Source organism: Capsicum annuum, chromosome 12 (assembly GCF_002878395.1).
Source record: "Capsicum annuum cultivar UCD-10X-F1 chromosome 12, UCD10Xv1.1, whole genome shotgun sequence".
Classification (NCBI taxonomy): domain Eukaryota; kingdom Viridiplantae; phylum Streptophyta; class Magnoliopsida; order Solanales; family Solanaceae; genus Capsicum; species Capsicum annuum.
The window spans coordinates 57,951,330-57,961,237 of record NC_061122.1 but is presented as its reverse complement, the minus strand read 5'-3'; the positions used below and the strand labels follow the sequence as shown (position 1 = coordinate 57,961,237).

The window sequence follows — 9,908 nt, the reverse complement described above, 5'->3', positions numbered from 1 at the left end:
TCACAATAACCGTTATCACATGTCTAACAAAATGAAGCACCCAAATTCCTTTAATCACATTCCTAAAAGTTCAATATTTCCTCTAGATAATTTAAGCAGTTGACAGTAAAACTCTGATCAATTGGTGGTATTCAAGTATCAATTTGAATATAAATCTTCTATTATTATCTCATAAAGACATTATCTCTTGATTGGGTACAATTACCAATATAAGTATCATCGCATTGTACTATGAAGATCTAAGCACACAAAAATTAGAAAGAAAATTTACGTTACTCTCTAATTTACTCTGATTTTTAACGTCTAAGAGAATATGTAACTACATAACGTCATTTTGACCAATTCTACCTCTTTTCTCTATGTTGAAGGAAACGTCAATAACCTCCAAATTCACTTATGAAAATTTCACAAAATGATCATACTACTAAAGCTTGTTGGCAACAAAAAGCACACAACTTTTTCTCAAATGATCAACAAAGAAAAATTGACTCCACAACTATGACTTATGAGGATTGGAATATTGTCCCAATAACCCACCTTCAAATATCAAATATATGAAAACTTTTATGGATTATGAAAATAAAAGCATAACATAATGTAAAATTCCATCAAGATAGTTACTAAATATACAAGATTCTCCGGATGTCACACATAGAGGGAGCTTTAGTGTACCAAACTTGTTGTTCTTTTATATGTATTTTTACCTTCATCTGGCTACCCTTTTACATCCATACACGCTATTCAACTTACTGCAACAATTCCTGCTCATCATGTAACCAAATTAGCTTATTAAAGATAAATGCAAACAAAATTTATATTTCATAATCAGAAAAACATGATAATACGATTTCTAAAAACTAACAAAGAGAAAAGAAAACTCAACTGCAGGAAAACAATGGCAGAAAGAATACAAAACGTTGCACTTATAGCACACAACTATATATTATCTATGTTATTGCCTCGGATATTTCCCCGTACTCCACTATGACGTTTTGATCTTATCATTTGTTTGATTCAATATTGTGAAGATTAATTCCCTTTCATGTTGATTCTGTCCTCTTTTCTTCCTCAAATCACTTCCTTCTCCTTTACGGTGCTGCTTTCTATTTTGTTCCAATGCTATAACTTTTGCGGATGAAATTATGAAAGTATTTAACCTCATAACTTCCCAATTTACATTTGCTTGGGAAATTTATCAAGGCGTCAATATGCAAGAATGTTGCAAAAATATGTCACTGGCGGGTGGATATAGAAATTCAATACATGTGCATCTAGGTTTTAGGTAACTTTCAATGAGTTTGAAGAATACACAAGAAATATCCACACACTTATTACTCACGTTTCGACATGAGTTATACTTATTACTCACGTTTCGACATGAGTTATAAAGATAAATTAAGGATCCATGTGACCTAGGTCATATCTGAAAAGAAATGCATGGTCAAAGAGGGAGATGAAATAATGTTCATGCAACTGAGACAATAACATTTTGAGTACTTTGGTGCAAGTAAAACAGACGCGTACCTGTAGCCATAATAGCAGCGGGACTCCAATCAGGATGAAGGCTCTTGAGAAGGCCTACTACACCAGCAACATGGGGACAAACCATTGAGGTACCAGAAAACATGTTGAAAAGAGACCTGCATTTATTGTAGTCTTCCCCTATAGGATTCATTGCTTCATTGTATGCAGCTATAATATCCACTCCAGGTGCAGTAATATCAGGCTGCAAGAATAGAGAGACATGAATCCAAAATTTAGATTTGATGGTGAATACAGTTGAAATTATGAGTTCAAAATCTAATATTATGACAAATTTTACTAAATCCGCATATAGAATCTTATGTTTTATGTTCAAACCAAGGTTACCTAGAAACAAACTCTTGCAGAAATGCATGATAAGATTGCGCATAGATAGAGCTTAGTGCACGCAAATGCCTTTTTCTTTTTATGGAAAAAATACGATTGCATATTCCTTCGGGTTAAAGCCGACGTTTGCTATGCACAAAAATGACCACATAATTAATAAGGATATTGAGGAACAAGTTCCTAACCTTGAGAATCCGAGGAGTTAGAGTATTAGGACCAACAGGAGAGAAAACTCCCATAAATGGAGCTAGCGTTATGTTCAACATAGTCTCTGGATCGGGGATATATGCACATGAATCTCGGTAACAACAACGTCACAAAGCTGGAACTACACGTGCTTGAGAATGTATACATACACCGATACTGTAAAGAACGAAAAGTAAGAGAGATATAAAAACAGACTTAGAAGAAGCAATGTAGTCAAAGACTTGAAAGCCATCTGTATAATTTATATGTATTGCTGGAAGGACTTGAGGGACAACAAAAATTTCGTTGCCAGTAGTCTCATTGTTACAAAGCATTTAAGGACTTGGAAGAGCAACTACAGTCTGCAAAGCTTTAAAAAATTGCTAGAAGACGACGTTTGCATATATATTCATACACGTTTTATCTTCTTTTTTTGAAGCATAAAAATAAGAAGAAAAGGCCCAAAATAAAGGGAAAAAAAGCAAAAATACAAATAGAGACCATTGGGAGGTGCCATATTAGCGTGCCTCTAATCCTCCTATATATATATATATATTGATTTGATTAGAGATAATAAGACTAATTTATCCTAAATTTGATTAGAGATAATAATTAGCCCATCAATTTTTTCATCACATCATTTGCACTATAATGATGAAATAAGTTATTCCACATGTATGATAGAATAATTAGTCCATTCCATTATGTCTACAGTAACATATCAATTTGTGTCAGCTTTGATTTATCTACCATTAACCTGTCAAATTCATGAGCACAAATTTGTCAAGGTAATCATACTCACCAAACTTGATTTATTATTACTTAGATCATATTAAATGGCATGTATAATAGGAACTAAAAGTGCAATTTTTTCCAAATAACAGTGATGTCCGATCCAATTTACACACACAACATAAAGTCATTAGATTTCCCCAACCATCAAAAAGATAAAGACACAGACATAAATATACAAACATATATGTAGAGTGGAACACTATGTCACAGAAAATTTAAATAAACTTATACACCCTTTTCTTATACAAAACAAAGGGAAAAAAATGGTGCACACTATAGCAAAGATCTTTGTATGATAAGCCTTTCAACTTTACCCTACAATTTCAACAACCCCACAATGAGTCAAAAAGAATGAGTTAGAACATTTTATAAGACAAGCTTTTCACAGATTATGACCTGAAAATGTGTACCATTACATGAAGGGAAAAAAAGAGAAAAATAAGAAAAATAATCAGACGTTAATATCTGAGCGCTTGTAGCTGGCAGTGTTGATGTCTTGTGTGCTGGCAAATCTGGTGATGCTATAGTTTTCAGGTGTAGACATGGGTTGCTGTGGGTAAAGAGTGGGAGGCGGTGTGAGATTGCGTTGAGCTGGTAAAGAAGGGAGTGTGTTGTACTTGTAAGATTCACCGATATAACTGCAACAAGCGGCAGACAGATTAAGAATATGATTTAAAGAACATGAAAACGTAGATGGAGTTGGTGTAAAAAAGACAAGAAGACTCGGCTGTCACTGAATATGACACTACTCTAAAACACAAAAGTATCTCCATCCCCACAACAACAAACCCAGTGAACTCCCATAAAAGATAAGAGTGTACACCTTACTCCTACCTCGAGGAGGTAGAGAGGCTATTTCTGGAGTCTCTAAACAGATTTAAACAGATTTTAAAAAATGAAGTCTTGACATAGAACCACTGAGCTATCCAACAACCTTGTTTTTAGGTGGTTCAAAATTAATATATACACATAAATATAAATTTTCTACATTATATATACAACGTAATTTTTTACCTAGGGGTTCGGGTGAACCCCTGGATACCCCTGGATACCACATGGGTCCGCCCCTGTCTCCATCCCAGTCAATCATAAATTTGTCTTGACACCCGACACTTCAGAACAAGTATAGCACACATTCATCCACTACTAAGCACAAAACTAAAGGTGCAGTGACTTAAGTTAATATTCTTTGGACAGTTATCAAAATATTTTTTACGTGATATTTTTTCCTGCTCTCCTCCCCTTGTCTTAGGGAAACAAGTTATCTATCTAGCTCATTCAAGGTGATCATTACATTCTATCCACAACACTTGGGAAGTTCACCATAAATGGCCACACGCCAAGCATCACTTCTTTTGGGTGATGGAACACCAGGGTTTACAACACTATTAGGAAGGTAGACATTCAACTATGCTCACGTTCAACATGAAGAGAAAAAAGACCTTATCACCCAATTACCATTAAAACATCAAATAGACACCCATAATGCAAATAACAAAATAATTGAAGGGACTTGTGAGAGATTGCTTTGTTCCACAATCCCTTCTTGAAATTTTCACCCGTAATGGAAGGCTTTAACAGCACCTAATTTTCACCAAATTCCACAGGCGTACCTTGAACTTTTACTTTTGTACAAGTGATCATCATCATTTGAAATTTCGGTCGATCCCTGCAGTGGTTTTTGAACTGGGGAAGACCAATGATTACCAGGTAGATCATCTGAGAAGTATCTCCTCCTGATTAACTGAAAATCGCGAACCCCACACTTCAATAATGTAGGATAGATTTAAGTAGAATCTTGGACCGGAATAAGTCATTTTTTGAATCAATTCACCAAAGTAATTTGTTTTTTGAAAATTTTACAAAACTAGTATAAACGTTGTTCCCAATAACTTTTTATGTTTTAAAAAGGTTAACGGCTCAAACGGAATTGGTGTTAGACGTTAGAATATAAAACGTTACTCATAGTAACGTTTTGACATAAAACGTTACTCTCGGTAACGTTTTAGACATAAGACGTTACCGCCAGTAACGTTTCTCTGTAGCTCTGCCACCCAAGAATCTCTGTACAAATCTGACATTAAATACGTTATCACCAATAATGTTTTAGCTGTAAAACGTTACTCCGAATAACGATTCTATCAAATCAACCCAGCAACTTTTTTGATCGAAATTTTGCCTTGAAATCGTAATCACTAGTCACATTTTTAGTTAAAAACGTTACTGTGAGTAACGTTTCTAGCGAATCAAATCACAGACCTGCAAAGTTTTAGGACAACAGATTATATAAGTGACGGTATGTATAGAATGTTCAAACACATTTTTACAATTCTAACCAAAGCTTTTGCTTATGTGCTTTATTCTAGAAACGACATTTACAAAGTTTTAATAGGTATGGCTAGCCAATATTTTGTAATGCATTAAAATTATTTTGATGTTTTAATAATTATAATACATATCTTATTTTTGTGTATAGCAGAAAAATGGCTAATTTTGAAGAAAATGTGATGGTTACTTTGTATTGGGATGGTGAAATAATTTCTGAAATGAGCGGATTTAGATACAGCGAAGGTGCTAGAATGATTGTTAGCATGTCTATTTCAACTAGCTACGTTGAACTAGTTGCAATGTTGCATGAAAAAATGAGGACAAACAGTGAAAATATTCAAATGGATATTTCTGGAAAATATCCATGCTCATTTCAAGGTAACATTACAAGGTTTATTGAATTTAAAATAGAGAATGACCAGTCTTTGCTATAATTTCTTGTCATTCCTAAAAAATTTTCAAATAAAATTGATATAAATCTTTTGGAGATGTATGTAAAGACTAGACCAACAAATCATGATTATCTATTTCAAATGAATGGTCAGCATGGTTATCATATGAATTTATTAGCTCAAAATTATGGATTTGCCATGCTCAGTCATCCTCATTTTGCATATACTGCAACCCCTAGTATCCATCAATCACTTGATGTAAGCCCTAATGAACATGAGTATCAATCCTATGATGAAGGATTAAGTAGTCAAGGACACATTGAAAGTGGCCACAGACAATATGAGATCAGGTCGGTGATCTTTACTTTTTTTGAAACTATAAAAAATCTTATGCATCACTACTTCACTAATTCATTATTTTTTTTCCGCAGAGAAGATGAGGATAACTTTGATTTGTGTAATGATGCTCATGCTCAAATTTGTGATGAAAGTTCGGAGGAAGATGAACCTTCAAAAGACGATGTAGAAAGTGAAACCTTAGAAAGTGAATCTGATGAAGATACCAATGATAGTGAAGATTTACCTCAAAATGATATTGGTGTAAATCCTCATAATCAATTTGGTTAAAGTGTGTCTGAAATGCAAAATCATGATATACCCTACTTTACAACATTAGAGAATGAAGAAGATATTTTTATCTCTACCCGTAAATCTGAGATGAATTGTTGTTCTGTTTGGTCTGACGATGGCAAAAAAGATTTAAAAAAAGGAATGTGTTTTAGCAGCAAAGATAGATTGAAACGGGCTGTGACAATTTGGAGTTTGCGCAAAAATAAAGAATTCATAGTTGTAACATCAAGCAAGAAACTATGGATTGTCAGATGCAGGTTTCACGAATCATTAGGTTGTCGATGGTTTCTTCGAGGCCGAAAGGTTGGAGGTAGCCTTTGGAATATAGGAAAGTATTTTGATAATCATTGATGTGAGACTGAAGGGCTTACTACAGGTCACGCTAACCTAGATACCAATTTAATTGCATCTTTGTTTCTAAATCAAATACGTAAAAATCCCAAATTGTTGGTAGTAGATGTCATTTCTAAGGTTCATGAGATATTTGGTCATCAAGTAACATATAGGAAAGCGTGGTTGGACGTCAACGAGCATTTAAATTGGTGTATGGTGATTTTCAGAAATCATTTAGTGAGCTTCCTATGTTTTTTGCAGCTTTTCAACACTTTAACCATGGAACAATTGTAGAATGGAAACACGAAGAGTCAATGAGTTCGTTAGAGGTAAAAATGTTTAAATTTGTATTTTGAGCTTTCAAGCCATGCATTGATGGATTCCGAGTTTGTCGTCCAGTTATTTCGGTGGATGGAACCCATTTGTATGGTAAATATGAGATAAAATTATTAATTGCTGTTGGAATTGATGGAAATGATAACATTCTTCCTCTAGCATTTGCTATTGTTGACAGGGAATTGAAAGAAGCATGGAAATGGTTTTTAAGAAAACTAAGCGCACATGTAATAAAGGATAGAGAAGATGTATGTATTATCTCTGATAAGGCAAAAGGAATCTTAGCTAGTTTATCGGAGTTGTAGAAATTCCAGGAACCTCGGGCCTTTCATCGATTTTGTGTAAGACATCTTAAGAGTAACTTTCAATCTTATTTTCCAAACAGGAATCTCAGTGATCTGATGTGGAATGTTGCATCGGCTCATCAAGTAAGGAAGTTCGAAGCTTTGATGTGGGAAATTAGGGAAGAAAATGAAGAAACATATGAATATCTCATGCAATTTCCATTAGACAAATGGACGATTAGCCATGATGATGGAAAAAGATGGGGAGTGTTGACAACAAATCTTTTAGAGTCTTTCAACGGTCTTCTAAAGAAAGCTCGATGATTGCCTGTCACTGCCATGGTGAGACTTTCATTGGAGCAAATAGTTGAACGGTATACCCGTAGATCTCAAACAGCGCACCAACTTGCAGAGCAAAAGGAATTATGGACAAGCAGGTTCAAAGTAAAGTGGGAGAAGAACTACGAAAGTTCAAAAAGACACTTTATTTTTGATTGGAATATATCCACTGGGACATATGAGGTTAGGTCTATTCAAGTTGATGATACTGGTGGTAATCCTCATCGTGTTTCACTAAATGATAAAAAATGTGATTGTGGAAAATGGGCTAATTTGCACTTTCCGTGTTCACATGTCATGAAGGTTACTGAAAGAATGGGAGGGCTAGCTAGAAATTTTGTTAGCGAGCATTTCACAACAGAGAATTATGTTGCTACATATTTCGGGTTATTCTCACCGGTTGGGCATGAGGCATATTGGCCATCTCCAAGTTTTATAATGAGAAGTAATGAATTCTATCATCGTCTTAATCGACAAAGGACAACTAGAGTACCTAATGAGATGGATCGTGGTCCTGCAGTATATGGGAAATAATTTCCGATAGAGTTTGCAACTCTTTTCTATCTTTTAGATGTCATCTGTGAGTATTATGTTTCATCTTATAAATTTCCTATAACTTTTGGCAACATAAGAGCCCTACCAAGCTCAAGATTAAACATAGTTTCTGTAATACCCCGGAAAATTTTCTTCGTAAAGATTTCGTGAGAAACGTATCGAGTTCTACGCTTTAGAGTGATCCATAAACTTTATGTGTAGTATTTCTAAGACGTTGAACTACCATTGTGTAGATTATCGAATAATCTTTCAAACGATATGTAGATCATCTAAAACGGACACTCGAGTGATGAGTTACGACCATTTCGATCGAACTATGAACAGTAAAACGTGCAGGAAATTAAAATTACTGCAGCCAGGCGAATTTCAGGGTCAACTTCAAATGATCATAAATCCTTGTACATAATGATCTGGGTGATCTACTATATATCAACGGAAATCTCTGTGAGTCCCCTTTCTAATGAAATTGGTTTCATCCAATTTGACTATCGGAGAAAAAAGTTATAGTCAATCTAGTTCAGCCTATCAAAAGCAAATTTTTGGGTCAACTTCAAACGATCATAACTCCTTGTACATAATGATCTGGGTGAGCTACTATATATCAACGGAAGTCTCTAAGAGTCCTATTTCTAATGAAATTATTTTCATCCAATTTGGCTGTCATAGTAAAATGTTATGGTTAATCTACTACAGCCTATCAAAACAGTCCACCAATGATTGAATGAATAAACTTTGATTTATATGATTATCTCAATGATTTCATGATATGATTTAATAATTATAATTGCGAATTACATACTTTTACCACGAGGTGGTATTTTGAATGATTTTGGGACGTATGTCGAGATGGTGTTTTGGAATAATATTTTGAGATATGTGTCAAGCTTTATGCTTTCCAATGACGATTTGAATTATTGAATATATATTTGAGACATGAGATGTCTTGATATCCATAATTGTAAATTTCATAGTTTTATTTTGAGTGATTTCAAGATATATGTTGAAGTAATGAGAAGTAATGAATTCTATCATCGTCCTAATTGACAAAGGACAACTAGAGTACCTAATGAGATGGATCATGGTCCTGCAGTATATGGGCGAACTTGCGGGTTGTGTAGGCAGACTGGACATAATAGGCGCTGATGTCCAACTCGTAATCAAACTTAAGTGGGTACTCTTAAACATAGTTTCTGTAATACCCCAAAAAATTTTCTTCGTAAAGATTTCGTGAGAAACGTATCGAGTTCTACGCTTTCATAAATTTTCTGTGTAGTATTTCTAAGACATTGACCTACCATTGCGCAGAGTATCGAATAAGCTTTCCAAAAATATGTAGATCATCGAAAATGTATACTCGAGTGATGAGTTACGACCATTCCAATCGAACTACGACCATTCCGATCGAACTGTGAACAATCAAACGTGCAGGAAATTAAAATTACTGCAGCCAGGCGAATTTCAGGGTCAACTTCAAATGATCATAACTCTTTGTACATAATGATCTGGGTGATCTACTATATATCAACGGAAAGCTCTGCGAGTTCTCTTTCTAATGAAATTGGTTTCATCTAATTTGACTATCGGAGAAAAAAGTTATAGTCAATCTAGTTCAGCCTAGAAAAGTGAATTTTTTGGTCAACTTCAAACGACCATAACTCCTTGTACATAATGATCTGGGTGAGCTACTATATATCAACGGAAATCTCTAAGAGTCCTCTTTCTAATGAAATTAGTTTCATCTAATTTGGCTGGTGTAGTAAAATATTATGGTCGATCTACTACAGCCTATCAAAACAGTCCACCAATGATTGAATGAATAAACTTTGATTTATATGATTATCTCAATGTTTTCATGATATGA

The 9,908-nt window shown here is 34.5% G+C and overlaps 1 pseudogene; it reads right to left on the bottom strand.

Moving 5' to 3' along the window:
- Positions 1-3,161: 3,161 nt before the first annotated feature.
- The window catches only part of LOC107849827, a 42,043-nt pseudogene continuing 35,296 nt past the window's right edge, over positions 3,162-9,908 (bottom strand).